The 16,053-nt window shown below is 38.1% G+C and overlaps 1 pseudogene; it reads right to left on the bottom strand.

The window, feature by feature from the left end:
- Nucleotides 1-5,670: 5,670 nt before the first annotated feature.
- On the bottom strand, nucleotides 5,671-10,525 carry LOC110258947 (olfactory receptor 1N1-like; annotated as a pseudogene).
- Nucleotides 10,526-16,053: the final 5,528 nt, after the last annotated feature.

Raw genomic sequence — 16,053 nt, 5'->3', positions numbered from 1 at the left:
ACACTGTTGCTGTGATACCTGCCTCCAAATGCAGCCAGATAGCCACCAAACGAGCCACCTCCAAGCCAGTGACACCACTTGCTGGTGATTCAGGACATATTGCAGAATAGGGAGACATGTGAGATGATATGAGCTGGTCACCTGAGTGTTGGTGTCAACAAGCCAAATTTCAGTCTTTTCACCTGTGGGCAATAAAGCCTCTCCTGACACTGGGTTGCTGTGAAGGAAAGGGCAGCATTTGTTGCAGGGTGCCAAGGTGGCTAATGCTTATAACACTCAATGGTTTTCAGGGAAAGGTTTTTAAAGACAGAGTGAGGGAGAGGGTTGCTGGTGCAGGACCAGCTGGGGGACATTCCTCTAATTTCTTGGTGGTGAGATAATCAGGAGTCAATATCATCAGCCTTGTGTTCTACCCAGTCCGCATGCTTGTCTTGAGCAGTTAATGTTTCCCACCTGGTAGGGGTTTCAGTGTCTGCCAAACATCTCAAAAGATATGGCTCAGAATATTACCTGTAGCCCTTTAGGAAGACCTAAATGTCCTTGAATTTGGGGGCTAAATTATTATTTTTTTGTCTGGATTGGTTGTTCTTTTTTTTTTTTTACTTATTTTTCTCACTTCTCTGATTAAATGTATTCTTTGGAACTTGGGGAAGGCCTAGGAATCTAACATTTGTCTACAAACAAGCAGCAGGCCCAGGACATTGGGTGCAGCAGGGGAGGGGAGCCTTTCCCAGGAAGACCTCTTAGGGTCCTGCTCAGTTACGTCCAGAAAGGTCATGGAGAGGACAGAGAAGAGGTGACTGCTGATTGACCTGCAAGTTGTACTTGGCTGACTGGAAGCACCTTGACCCTGCCTGTGTCCTTGAAATGTACACTCTTCCCTCAGTTCCCATGCTGAGAGGCTTTTCAAGGAGGCAGACTTGAAGGAACAGTGTGTTGCTGGGACTCTCTGGACAACATGCATGTTTGAACCCTCTGAAGGCCTCTGTAAAAGCTTTCAAGATCCTGGCCAGCGAGAGTGGAAAGCGGCTTTTGGCTACCAAGACAAGCCTTGTAAGTTCCCTTGCTTATGAAAACTGACTCCTGCCATTTCTGAGGTGGGGGGGATGGTGGCTGGCTCTTTTTTCAGGGGCTGGTTTGCAAACAGACAGCTAGGTTTTCTGTCCCCCTCCTCCATGGCAACTGAATTATACCTTATGTGAGTTCAGGGGCTTGTGTGTGTGGGTCTTTCCTATGCTCTTTATCTTTCATAAGCATCTTCCCTAATATATTTTTCCCCTGATTAGGTTTTGGCATTTGTTTGTTGTGGGCCTGAACTGATACTATAGCTAACAGAAAAATTTCAACAATTAGGTGCTTTTTCAGGTGGTTTCTGCTCTTTGGTTATTATGAATAGTGCTGCCATGAATATTCATGTACAGGCTTTTATGTTTTATGCAGATTTTCCTAGTTATATACTTAGGAATGGAATTGCTGTGTGGTATGGGAACTCTTATGTTTGAACTTTTTGAGAAACTGCCCATGCTTTCCGAAATCACTGCATTATTTTAGGTTCTTATTACCAATATGGAAGGGTTCACCCTCCTCTCATTCCTTGCTAACATTTCAATATTGTCCATTAAAAATTTTTTAAAAAATGAACCATCCTAGTAGAAGTGAAGTGGTAACTCATTGTGATTTTGATTTATGTTCCCTGATAATTAATGATGTTGAGTATTGTTCATGTGCTAATTGGCCATTTCCATTTTTTGCATTTCAAAAAATATCTATTTAAATTCTTTGCTCATTTTAAAATTGGGTTATTAGTCTTTTTGTTCAAGTGTAAGAGTTCTTCATATATTCTTATAAAAATATCTTAACTATATGACTTGCATATATTTTCTACCTTTCTGTGGCTTGTCTATTCCCTCTCTTGATGGTATCTTTTGAAGTACACAACTTGGTGATTTTTTTGAATTGCTGTTGATCCAGTTTTTCTATTACTGCTTGTTCAGACAAGAAGTTTGGAGTCATACCTAAGAAACTGTTGCCTAATCTAAGGTCACAAGAGTCTCACTCCCATGCTTTTCTCTAAGTGTCTTATAGTTCAGGCTCTTACATTGAGCCCTATCATCCTTTTGAGTTAATTTTTGCCTGAAGTGGGAGGTGAAGCTCCAGCATCATTCCTCTACTTCTGGCTATTCAGCTGTATTGGCACAGTTTGTCAAAAGCAGTTTTCTTTACCTCTTGAATTTCCCTGGAAGCCTTCTTGAAAATAAATTGCCCATAAATGTGAAGGTTTATTTGTGGACTCTCAATTATATTCCTTTGTCTAGCATTATGCTAGTATGGCCTTGTCCTTTTTAATTGAAGTCTAGTTTCTCTATGACAATTATATAATGTATATGTGTACAATATAGTGATTCATGATTTTTAAATGTTATACTCTCTTTATAGTTATTATAAAATATTGGCTATATTCCCAACATGTACAGTATATCCATGTGGCTTATTTTTTACCTATTAGTGTCTAGATTTTAATCTTCTGAACTGATCTTACTCCTCCCCTCTTCCCTCTCCTCGCTGGTGACCACTAATTTTTTCTCTATATCTGTGAGTCTGCTTCTTCTATGCTATGTTCTCTAGCTTTTTGTACTTTTAAGATTCCATATATAAGCGATGTCATATATTAGTTGTCTTTTTCTGACATTTTTCACTTAGCATAATGCCCTCCAATACCATCCATGGTGCTGCAAATGGCACAATTTCATTTTCTTTATGGCTGATTAGTAGTCCATTGTGTATGTGTCTATATATATATGTGTGTGTGTGTGTGTGTGTGTGTGTGTGTGTATGTCTATTCATCTGTTGAGGGACACTTAGGTTGCTTCCATATCTTGTCCATTGTAAATTATGCTGCTATGAATATTGGGGTGTATGTATCTTTTTGAATTATTGCTTTGTTTTTTTTTGTGTGTGTGTGTTTTTTGGGGGCGGTTATTCACCCAAGAGTGGAATTGTTGGGTCATTGGGTAGATATATTTCAGTTTTTGTAGAATCTACTATACTGTTTTCCATAATGGCTACACCAATTTACAGTCCCACCAACAGTGCACCAGGGTTCCCTTTTCCCCACGTTCTTGCCAACATTTTTTTTACATTATTTTTGATGACTGCCATTCTGACAGGTGTGAAGTGATAGCTCATTGCAGTTTGATATGCATTTGTGCAATGCTTAGCAATGTTGGGAATCTTTTCATGTGAAGTACTAAGCATGAATTAGTACTTATTTATTTTGTTAGTTGCAAGTTTTGAAATAGGGAAGTGTGACTCTACCAACTTTAGTCTTCTTTCTCGAGAATGTATTGGTTATTCTGTTTCTATTGCATTTCCATGTGAATTTTAGGATCAGCTTGTCATTTTCCGCAAAAAAATAAAAAGCTGAGATTTTTAATGGGGATCATATTGAATTCAGACCATTTATTATATCTACTAGGTTTTTTTGGGGGGGTTGATTTCTTAAGAATTTAAAAATATATATCATCTGCTATTTACAAGTAGAGATGATTTTCCTTCTTTACAACCTAGATGCCTTCTCTTTCCTTTTACTTAGACATGCTGATTGTAACCTCTAGTACAGTGTTAAATGGAAGTGGCAAGAGTTATTGCTATTCTTGATCTTAGAAGGGCAGGAATAGAAATACTAGCTAAAGGGATAGTGGAGCTCACAAGAAAAAGCTTGTCTGATGATTAGAGTGGGCTGGTGTGAGAGGGTACTATTTGAAGATGACATGGCACTTAAACTGGGTGGGCTTGTTGTAAAGTAACACAGAGGAGGAAATAATATTATAAATAAAGGCCCCGAGGGAAAATGTATATGCTATATATGAGTGAATGAGATCCCCATTATAGTAAGCATCCTGGATGTGAATAATTATGGAATATGAAATGGTTAGGAAACTATTTTTTTCTCCATATGCATGGTATGTGGAAATTTCCAAGCCAAGGACTGAACCTGTGTTGTAATTATAACCTGTACCACAGCTGTGGCAAAGCTGGATAGTTAACTCCCTGCACCACGAGGGAAGTTCCATGAAATTCTGGAAGAGAGTGAGATGTGTAAGGAGGAGAGCCACTTAAATATGTAATATCATTCTAAAAGTCATGTATTTTTTCAGTAAAAAGAAAAATAACATACTTGAATTCCCTGGTGGTAGAGTAGCTTGAGGATCCAGTGTTGTCCCTGCTGTGGCTCAGGTCACTACTGTGCCATAGGTTTGATGCCTGAACTAGGAACTTATGCATGCTGTGGGTGCAGCCAATAAATAAATAAATAATACACCACATACTAAAAGCCACTTAATTATGGAGTTTAAAATGAATTTTATGGTAGATGAATTATATATCAGTAAGACTCTTCTTAAAATATAACACATCTTACTAAAATGAAAAAAAAACAAAAACAATTTATTTTTCACATGAACTCTACCCAGAGAAGGATTTCCGATGATAATACTAGCAGAAGAGTCACAAGAAGGAATTTTTTTATAGGTTTCATTTTTTTGTAAACTAAAAACCCATTTAGGTCAACAAATCAAAAAGAAAACTGAAGGATGAAAGGTGACTGGGGAAAGATTGCACTAGGAGTGTGAGAGTGCAAAGTTTAAAATATTTAATATAAAGAGAACTTACACAAGTCTTTAAAAGAGTGAAGCATCATGAATAAATTATTAAGAAGAATAAACAAAATATATTTACAGGGATTTCCCATTGTGGTGCAGCAGAAATGAATCCAACTAGGAACCATGAGGTTGTGGGTTCAATCCCTGGCCTTGCTCAGTTAGTTAAGGATCAGGCATTGCTGTGAGCTGTGGTACAGGTCACAGATGAGGTTTGGATTCCACATTGCTGTATCTGTGGTGTAGTCTGGCAGCTGTATCTCTCAATTTTTTGTCTTTTGTTTGCCTTTTCTAGGGCCACTCCTGCAGCATATGGAGGTTCCCAGGCTAGGGGTCCAGTTGGAGCTGTAGCCACCAGCCTACGTGTACCAGAGCAATGCCAGATCCGAGCTGCATCTGTGACCTACACCACAGCTCATGGCAATCAAAATCGCTTACCAGAGACAAAAATCTCAGCCCAGATATGTGATCTTGGACACATCTCTTCATCTTTGTTTCCTTTTATAGACTATTGCGGCCCTCCCAGGCCACACACAGATTCTGTATACTTAGTGTGGTAGTCTCCATGCTTATGCCAGTCCCCATGAGTGAGTTTCTTCTGAGGCAGGGTCAGAATTGGTTCCAGAGACCAATGAGTTGGCTGAGGTCTTGACATGCCTAAATCTTGCCAGAATTTGTGGCTCTTGCAGATGAATTTATAGACCTACATTGTGCTTCTATTGAGAGTCCTTCTAGAAGCCAACTGTTTGCTGGCATTTTTGATATTCCAAACTCTGGGTTGAATCTGCCTGAATCCATATACCCACACATCTGGTCACCCACTAGGGACTGCTCTTCATTCCCTCTCTACAGACTGCAGTTCTGACCTTGGTCAATTGGCCCTATTTCAGCCCTGCAAAAGTCTCAGTCTTCATTTGCTTGTATTCGCTTGGAAGGCAAAGTGTCCATCCTGTCTTGAATGAGGGAAAATGGTACATTGAAAGTCTGGGCCTTTACTTTAGGGAAGGACTTTTTACGGGGTGGAATATCTTCCACACCCAGCAAGTCTCCACAAGGCCTCTTTCATGCCCCTGTTCCTCAGGAGGTAGATAAAGAGGTTCAGCATGGGCATGACCACTGTATATATCACAAAAGCTACCATCCCAGTGTCTGCAGGGTAGGAGGATGAGGGATGTAAATACACCAGAAAGAGGGTTGCATAGAGGAGAGTGTGATGACTGTCAGATGACTGCCACAGATAGAGAAGAGTTTGTGCTTTCCCCCAGGAGAGAGGATTCTGAGGATGGTGTGGATGAAGTGGGCTTGAGACCATGACATAGGTGAGAGGGACAACACCTGAGCAATGCTGCCTTTGCAAACATCATGACCTGAAAGATGTGGATGTCTGAGCAGGCAAGGTGGAGGAGTGGGAGAAAATTGCAGAAGAATTGTAGGATGGAAAGGGAGGCACAGAAGGAGAACTGAGACATGAGGAGAGTAGATGAGAAGGCAAGGAGGTTGGTGCAGACCCAGGATGTTGTGACCAGTAGCAGGCAGCTCTGGGCACACATGATATTTGTGTAGTGAAGAGAGAGGCAGATTGCCATGTAGAAGTCATATGCCATTACAGTCAGCAGGAAGTCATGCAGCAGGGTTAATGCCATGAAGAAGTATCTCTACTTGAGGCACCCAGTGTAGGAAATGGTGTGGTGCTGTGTCTGTATGTTGACCAGCACCTTGGGGACAATGGTGCAGGAGAAGCAGGTGTCAATGAAGGACAGGTTGGCCAGGAAGAAGTACATGGGGTATAGAGGTGAAGGTCAAAGCCCATGGCCAGGATGATGAGCAAGTTCCCCAGCACAGTGACTATGTACATGGCCAGGAAAAGCCCAAACAGGAGAGGCTGCTGGTCTGGGTATGGAGAGATGCCCAGGAGCAGGAAGTCAGAGATGCTGGATCATTTTCTAATTTCCTTCTAAATTAGAGGAATTAGAGCAGAATATTCCTCAAATAAAGATAGGCTATCAATATTACAGAGTCCAGGGACTTTGATCTATTTTTCTCTATCACTTGAAAAGGTCACAAAGATTCACTAGTATGTGTAACTACTGAGTTTCAACATGTTCAAATAGGAGGACAGTGGACTCTGATAAGGAAGCATCAGGTTAGAATGTAGTTTGAGGTCTGGACTCCTGCAATGTGGCAAGTTTTCCCCATGGATGTTCTGAATGAAACTGGACAGAGGTTCCTCTAGAAAAATGTTTCCCATTTACTTCCCTTAAAAGGAGTTAGAGAATTCTCATTTCAATTTCTTATTGCTATGCTCACCTTTGAATTCTTGTATATACTAGGATTTATTGTGCAATATCAGTATCTATGTGTATGTGTGAGTGTGTGTGAGTTGGTGTGTGTGTGTGTCTCTCTGTGTGTGTGCTCATATCAGGGGAGATGGAAGAAAGAATAGACTCTTCAGAGATGAGACTGCTGGGCCTTAGGGGTCTCTAGCTGTGCTGGCAATGTTCTGGCCCCCCTTTCCTTTGAAGACTCTCCTGTGAATGTGTGCCTAGGAGAACCCTGCAAACTGAAAAGGACGTTATCATTAAAGGCAGACCAATTTCATTTTTGTTCTTCAACTTCCTCCTCCTCATCTTTTGTTTGAATACCTGGGCTTTGGCCTCTGCAAATGGGGTGGGAATCAGTTGTGCTCTTTATGCTCAATCTGTCTTTTGTTAGTTAATTCCCACTGAATCTCTGATTCTCATTTTGTACCATGTGTATATACCTCATAGACTCACTGCCATCATTCCTGAAATAATGTATGTAGAGGGTAGGCTGGTAGCAAGGGCAGCAATGTTACTGTCATTATTAGTCACTGGTGATTAAGTGTGAACATGGGACACAGGATGTGGTGACAAAGCTCTGGGTGACCTGCCTTACTGCTCTGTTCCTCATGTGCCTTTTCAATTGGGGAAGTTTTACTCCCTTTGAGATTTGCCTTTCTCTTCTGTAAGATGTAGCTAATACCCCTACCCGATAGTATTGTTGAGGAGGCCAAAGGCTGGAACATGTGTCAGTATCTTCATGAATCATGATGTGCAATTAAGATGTGGAATTTAAGTGACCTGTGTGATGGTGTTGGAGGACAATGTGATCAGTCAGTGGTAGCCGTGTTTGTTTAGGGTCATGAGTAAAAATATAAGATACCTCTGGAGTCTTCAATTTCCCCCCCTCTTTACTCTTGATTAGATCTTGAGAAAGTCACAAACTTCTTTTTCAGGTTTAGTTTCTTCATTGGCTCAGATAGAATAATGCTGGCATTCACTGTATAAAGTGGTTATGAGGAGTAAATTTGATAATGATGACATAATATTTAGATCAAAACTGACAAATATGAAGCACTCATTAAATATGACCTCTTATTATTATTAATTATTTTTAAAGATTTTAATAATAAAACATTAAATAATTGAAATATTTAATTATTATCATCATTAAACATCTTTTAAAAATAAAACTGTTGTGTTGTTTTGTGGCCCTGGTCACTGCATCATCATGAGCACCATCATCACCAGTATCATCAGCCCAGCAGCTCCACACTGGAAAGGTTTGCTCCCTACTCAAATATCCATCACAAAGGATTTATTTTGGCATCTGGAAACCAAGTCAAATATACTGGGTTAAATAACCTAATCATAAGATCCTCCATCTTATATCATATGAATAAATAACTCAGAGAGTTATTTGCTGGATCAAATTTTATGAAAAATAAAGGATGTGAATGAGTTTGATAACTTTAAGTGGAAGTAGAGGAGTAAATTAGTGGTGTTGACATGGTGTTGCGGCTGAGAGAGATTCTGGGAAGCATGATTTTTCCAGTGGACTTAGAATGAATTATGCTTGGTGATTGCACAACTGCTATGTCCTGGTCACTGGTGGGGCTCGTGGAAGGGTGGTATGAGACCCATTCTCCACAAAGCCTTCAGTCTGTACCTTCAGGGGTGTGATGAATCCCAGACTAGCTGCCCTGCATGGTGATCAGAAGATCCAGAAAACATATGTCAGAGAGGTATATAGAAGAGAAGGCAAAAATGAAGAGGCAGAGGCTCCATGGGCTGTGTTTGTGCATGTGTATTTGCATTTGAGTGTACCTGCACACATGTGGCCTTAGGTAGACTCTGCTTACTGTCCCCTTCCCTGTGCCTCTGTCCTCATCTGAAGGTGCTCTCCAGCCTCGGTCTGTGACACTTGCATGAAGGAACTTGGGTTCAATGTACCATTGTCTCCCCAGGAAGACATGGCTGGAGACACAGAGCACTTTCTTGTGTGTAGCAACCAGAGAGATGAAGACTCAGGTCACTTGGTGATGTCCCAGGCTCAGGAGCCAGGAGGAGCTGCCTTTTTGCGGGGAGCTGAGATGCAAGGACTTGAAAAAAGTATCTTGCCTGATGGCAGAAAAACCTGAAGGCAAGTTCCTAACCAGGGAAGGGAGTTCACCTGAATGGTACAAACTGAAGGTGGGCTTCTGCTAAGGATAAAAGCCTGCCTGAATGGTGCAGGCCAAATGTGGGCTTCTGGTCAGGATAAAAGCCTGCCTTTATGGTGCAAAACTGAGGTCAGGCTGAAGCCTGCCTGTAGGGTACAAGCTGAGGGCAGGCCTCAGGTTACACAGCTCTCATTTTGATGTTGATAGGGAAGAATCAGGGCTTTCCTGGGAAAACAATTTCCATGTTTTTTTTCTGGAGAACATGGATTGTTTCTTGGATGACCTAGTCTTTCCTGTTTTATTTGTTATTCAGTTTTCCTCAGTCTTTCCTGATTATTTGCTTATTATTCTTATTTTCCATTCTTGTTTTCCTGTGGCAATTTGTGGTTTAACAAAGTTACAACAATAATATAATAAGAATTTCATCCTGAAGGACTTTCCCCTATTTAAATCCAACTTAGTTAAAACATAGTGTTTATCTACTAACTAGTTATATAGTAAACTTTAGAGTTAAGACTTTAATGAGGTTCATAGAAGTTAGACATATATTATCCAAGAAACCTAGCTGTGAGTTTTGTCCTTGATTTTAAATGCTTTTAAGTGATAGCTAGTTAAGTTGGTTTACATTGTCTTATAGTGTCTACCTGCAGTAATGCTTTAAAGATAAGCACCAGTCTAAAAATAAGATTTGTGAATGCCAAATTCTGTGTCTGTGACCTCTTCAAATTGTAAAGACTGGCTGGCCATGGGATGATTTGTACTGAGTCTCCTCCTTTCCACATGATATATTGTACCTAATTGCCCTTAAATTGTACTCACTAACTTTAGTTAAGATAAAGATCTTAAAACATGATGTATTGTACCTAATTGCCCTTAAATCATACCCACTAAATTTAGTTAAGATAAAGATCTTAGAACATGATGTATAGCTGTTATACCATGTAATAGTTAACCAATGTACTTTTAACACTCTGATGTAATCTGTAGTGAAAAGCTGTCTATATAATCAACCACTTATGCCAATAAAATTTGAGCAGTCCAGTGCCCTGAAAGAAAGGACAAGGAGGCTGTCTCACTATGTACATTTGCTGATGAAGTCCATCTCCTATTGGGAAAGTGTACACTCCCTGGCTGCTGGAGCTGGCCTCCTGCACCTTTTCACAGGCAGTGTCTGCTGATTCCCATTCCCACACCTGCTATTTAGAGATGAGATCGGACAATTGTCCAGTGTGCCAGCTGTCCCCTCTGGATTTTGTACCCCTGTGTCCCAGCAAAATCCATGATAATTCCATTCAGATGTACCAAGCTGGTCTCCACGGCTGCACCCTAGTTTCTCTCCTAGGTGAGGAGTAGCCATGATCCATCCTCCCAGCATTAACCCTGAACAGGTCCACACTCTGTTCATGGCGTCTATGCTTCCTAATTAGTCCTGTCCCCATGGGTGAAATACATTAGGTCTCAGGAAATAAGTAAAAAATAAAAAGAGACAAGATCAGATGTCACAATCATTGTTTTAAATGTCATATAGAAGAGGAAACATTCTTATTTAATGATCTCAGAGAACTGAGATATGAATAATATTTAGATTTCACCTTGGGCCAAAGATACCTAATAATTTATTCATAAAAGTAAATTTCTGGATTAGTTCATTTGTTCTTATTTAAATATATGCTACATATAATTGAGTATATGCAACATTCATGGTCTATTAATAATGTTAATAAAATTAATGCCTATTCTCCTATCATTCAGCTTAAATAACATATGGTTCAATCTGTTATTAATAATTAATTTCACTAAGACAGGTTATAATTTTTAATTTTATTTTTTTATTTTCTTGATATTAAAAAAAATATTTACTTTTCTTTTTTGTCTTTTCTAGGACCCCACCCAGGGCATATGGTGGTTCCCATTCGAGGGGACCAATCAGTTCTGTAGCTGCTGGCCTACGCCACAACCACAACAATGCTGGTTCTGAGCCATGTCTATGATCTACATACCTCATGGCAATTCTGGATTCTTAACCCACTGAGTGAGGCTAGGGATTGAACCCGCAACCTCATGGTTCCTAGTCGCATTTGTTAACCACTGAGCCCCAGTGGGAAATCCTAAAAATTTTAAATCATATATGATTTATAATGTTCTCTCAATTTCTGCTGTACAGAAAAGTGATCCGGTTATAAATATATGTACATTATTTTTCTTATAGTATCTTCCATCATGTTTCATCACAAGTAATTTTATATCGCTGCTGTGCTATACAGCAGGAAATGCAATATTTTGGATGTACTAACCCCAAACTCCTAGTTCTTCCTCCTCTCTCCCCCTCCCCCTTGGCAACTACAAGTCTGTTCTCTATGTCCATGAGTTAGTTTTCTGTGGAAAGGTTCATTTGTGCCATATACTAGGTGCCACATAAAAGTGATAACATATGGTATCTGTCTTTCGCTTTTCTGATTTATTTCACTTAGTATGGTCTAGTTCTTACCATGTTGCTGCCACTGACATTATTTTTCTTTTTTTATGGCTGAGTAGTATTCCATTGTGTATGTGTAACATATCTTCTTAATCCTTTTATCTATTGATGGATGTTTAGGTTGTTTTCATGACTTGGCTATTGCGACTAATGCTGCAATGAACATAGGAGTGCATGTGTCTTTTTGAATGTAAGTTTTATTGGTCAAATGCCCAGGAGTGGGATTGCTAGGTCAAATTGTATTTCTATATTTAGTTTTCTGAGGTACCTCCATGCTGTTTTCCATAGTGGTTCTATGACGTACATTCCCACCAACAGTGTAGAAGAGTTTCTTTTTCTCCACACCCTCTGCAGCTTTTGTTATTTGTAGATTTATTAATGATAGCCATTTTGACCATTGTGAGGCAGTGCCTCATTATAGATTTTATTTGCCTTTTTCTAATAATTAGTGATGTTGAACATTTTTTCCTTTGTCTGTTGGCCATTGGAAAGTGGAAAATCTTCTTTGGAGAAATGACAATTCAGGGCCTCTGCCCATATTTCAATTGCTTTTTTTTTCTTGTTTTTTTTTTTTGTTCTTGAGTTGTATGGACTGTTTATATATATTGGAGATTAAAGCCTTGTTGGTTGCATCATTTGAAACTAAACTATTTTCTTCCATTCTGTAGGTTGTTTTTTGGTGTTTTTAATTGGTTTCCATTGCTATGTAAAAGCTTATAAGTTTAAGGAGGTCCCATTGCTTTATTTTTGTTTTTATTTCTATTGCTTTTGGAGACTGACCTAAGAAAACATTTGTAATGTTGATGTCAGAGAATGTTCCACCTATGTTCTCTTCTAGGAGTTTTATGGTTTCTTGTCTTATGTTTAAGTCTTTAAGTGATTTAGAATTTATTATTGTGCATGGTATGTGGGTGTGTTCCAGTTTCATTGATGTACATGCAGCTGTCCAGTTTTCCCAGCACCATCTACTGAAGAGACTGTCTTTTTCCCATTTTATATTCTTGCCTCCCCTGCCAAAGATTAATTCACCATAGATATCTAGGATTATTTCTGGGTTCTCTATTCTGTTCCATTGGTATGTATGCCTGATACCAGTACCATACTGTCTTGATTCCTGTTTCTTTGTTCCTCAGGATTGTTTTGGCAATTCTTGGTCTTTCATGGTTCCCTAGGAATTTTTTTTTATGAACAATTTTTAATGCAATATTTAAAAGTTCTTTCCATATACAGTTGTTAAAAAATATCGGCTATTTTCCCTGTGCTGTACAATATATCTTTTAGACAATCTCCTACCCCAAAATTTGTATCTCTCATTCCCCTCCCCCTTCACTCCCTCCTTATCAGTAACCACTAGTTTGTTCTTTATATCTGTGAGTCCGATTTTTTTGTTTTGTTCACTTGTTTATTGTATTGTTGAATTCCACATGTGTGATGTCATATAGTGTTCACCTTCCTCTGTCTGACATATTTGTCTTAGCATAATGCCCCCCAAATTATTAGTAACCAATCACTTGTGTATCACCTCCCAGATTTAGATGGATTTAATGTATTCCCAGAATACATTATTACCAGCAGGGCTGAATCTCCTTTTGTGTATCCTGTTAGTCATTTCTCTTCTCTCCTTCTCATAGTAAAATAATCCTTACTGTCTTACAAATATGTTATTTTAGCTTTTCCTGATTTGGAAGTTCATATTAATGCCCTCAGACCTTATGCATTCTTTTTCTGGATCTTTTGTTCAGTCTTACATTTGCAAGGTAATCTAGGTAGTGGTATGGAGTGGTAATTTGTTCATTTATATTGCTGAGAGTTACCCCCTTGTAGGATGGTCTTACTCATTACTCATGCAACCTATTTTTGATAGAATAAATTTTGGGGGGTTATTAGGAATAATGCTGCCATGATCATTCCTATGTATGTTTCTTGGTGCACATGTGCGTTTTTTTCACTTTCCTACATATCTAGGAGTGGAATTTCTTGGTTTTAGAAGGTCCCCATCTTCAATTTTACTCCACAATATGAAATTGACTTCCAATGATATTGTATCAAGTTGCACTTCCACCATAAATGTGTGAGGGTGTGGTTTTAGCTCATTCTTACCACACTTGGTGGTGCCTACTGGGGGGAGCAACTCCTAGTGGTTTGATTTTTTTCTTTCTTGAATTTGAAGTTTTAATTGTTCAAGATAGGAAATAGAACATATTTTACTTGAAAGTTTTGGTTCAACTTATAACCAATATATGATTATTAATGTGGTATGAGAAGTTTCATTTGTATTCTTTCTATAGGTCAAGAAAAAGGCCTCACCAACTCATTTATGTTACAGATATTTTAAGATTTCATATTCTTTTTCTGTCCAATTAGACTTTAAGGGTTATTTTTTATATTGCTCAATTAATTTATTATATTTATAGTTGTACAATGATCATCACAACCCAATTTTACGTTTCCATACCAAACCCCCAGCATCCCCCCCCAACCTCTCTCCTTTGGAAACCATAAGTTTTTCAAAGTCTGTGAGTCAGTATCTGTTCTGCAAAGAAGTTCATTGTGTCCTTTTTTCAGATTCCACATGTAAGTGATTTTTTATTTCAGTGACTAATCATGAGATTGAGTACCTTTTAAATTCTTGTTAGCATTTTTTATTTCCTAATTTTGAAACTGCTTTTCTAAATTTTTATTTTTCTGGAATTCCCCTTGTGGTAGAGCAGAAATGAATCCAACTAGTGTCCATGAGGATGTGGGTTCTATTCCTGGCTTAGCTCAGTGGGTTAATTATCCAGCATTGACCTGAGATGTGGTGTCGGTCTCAGACATGGCTCAGTTCACATTAGCTCCAATTCTATCCCTAGTGTGGTAACTTCCATATGCGGTGAGTGTGGTCCTAAAAAGACAAAAGGAAAAAAAAAGTCCATTTTTCACAGAGTAAAGGAAGTTATTTTTCAGCCTTTTTTTCTAAAGACTTTCTAATTTTGTTTTTTCAAAATTTCCAGGTGCTTTAGACTACCTGGAATTGACTTTTGTGTATGTTGTGAAGTGATGGTGGGGATGTCTTCGTTTTAACTTATTTTTGTTTGCACCAAGACATAATAAGTTGAATCATTCATCTGTAGACTCCTTCTAATTGTAATAGTATGAAACTGTCAGCTGTGCATGAAATGAAAGTTTTCTTTGTTCTCTTAGAGAATTTACTTCTTTCATCTATTTTTTTTTATCCTCAAGTACAATGTGGGATTGTTGTGGTGACAGCTAGTGTTTTACCTTGCTCCTCATGGAATGGGAAGGAATTAAATATATAATCATACATATTATCTATGCCATATGTTTGAAAACAGAACACCATTTATCTGATGATGAGAATTTTCATCTATGTCCACTTGCTATCAGACCTTTTTAATGAGTATATGTTGAGTTATATCAAGTGTTTTTTTTTCTCTCATCTGTTGAGATGTTATTCTTGCATCATATAATTTTTGTCCTTTGTTTCATCATTGTAGTGACTCACTTTGATGGATTTTAGAATGTGAAATCAAATTTGCATTCCTGGGAAAACTCAGCTTGGTAGAGATAATATTGTATTTTCTTCTGAGTTTATTTTAATTGTCTTACTAATATTTTATTTTGAATCAGTCCATTTAATTTATGAATGAGATCAGCCTATTCCTGTACTCTTTTGCAGGGTTATTGTACCTTTAGGTATCAAGGTTGTGCTAATACCTAAATGGAAATTTGTGAATGCTCTTTTAATTTCTATTTCATAAAAATGTTTTGCAAGCTAGAAATTATTATTTTCTTGGCTGTTTATAAAGCTAAATTCACTATTGCATCTATCTTGGCATGCAATTTTCTTTGAGGATAGGTTTTTGCCTACAGGTTGAATTTCCTTAATAGTTATAGGTCTAATATCTCACTAAACTTTTTGATGGGTTATATATTTTTAGATATTTGTCTTATTTAATCTAAATTTAAAATTTATTCATATGACATTATTCATAATATCCTCTTTATTTTAATATCAGTGGTAATGCCATTCTGTGTTAGAGAGGACAACATTAATGATATGATTTCATTCTAAATTAATATGTGATTAATTAAAAATAATATAATAAAATAAAGTAACAGTAATTTTAATAAGAAAATAAGTAAAAATAATTATAATACTTGTAAGATAATTAAAAAGTTGATTAATTTTAAGAATTCTCTACAGGGAGGATTTTTTTTCACAAATACCATATAACTTACTTTCATTTTTATTTTTATTGAAAAAATCTTTTTTCTTGGAATTCCTGTCATGGTTCAGTGGTTAATGAATCCAACTAGGAACCATGAGGTTGGGGGTTCGATTCCTGGCCTCGCTCAGTGGGTTAAGGATCTGACGTTTCTGTGAGCTTTGGTGTATGTCACAGACATGGGTCAGATCCCATGTTGCTGTGGCTCTGGTGTAGGCAGGCAGCTAC

The sequence above is a fragment of the Sus scrofa genome, chromosome 1 (assembly GCF_054392235.1).
Source record: "Sus scrofa isolate SSC_HxYL_T2T_F1_AM1 chromosome 1, Sscrofa_HxYL_maternal_Yorkshire_Landrace_v2.0, whole genome shotgun sequence".
Classification (NCBI taxonomy): domain Eukaryota; kingdom Metazoa; phylum Chordata; class Mammalia; order Artiodactyla; family Suidae; genus Sus; species Sus scrofa.
Note: the sequence above shows the minus strand (reverse complement) of the source record. Positions and strands in the feature narration are given on the sequence as shown.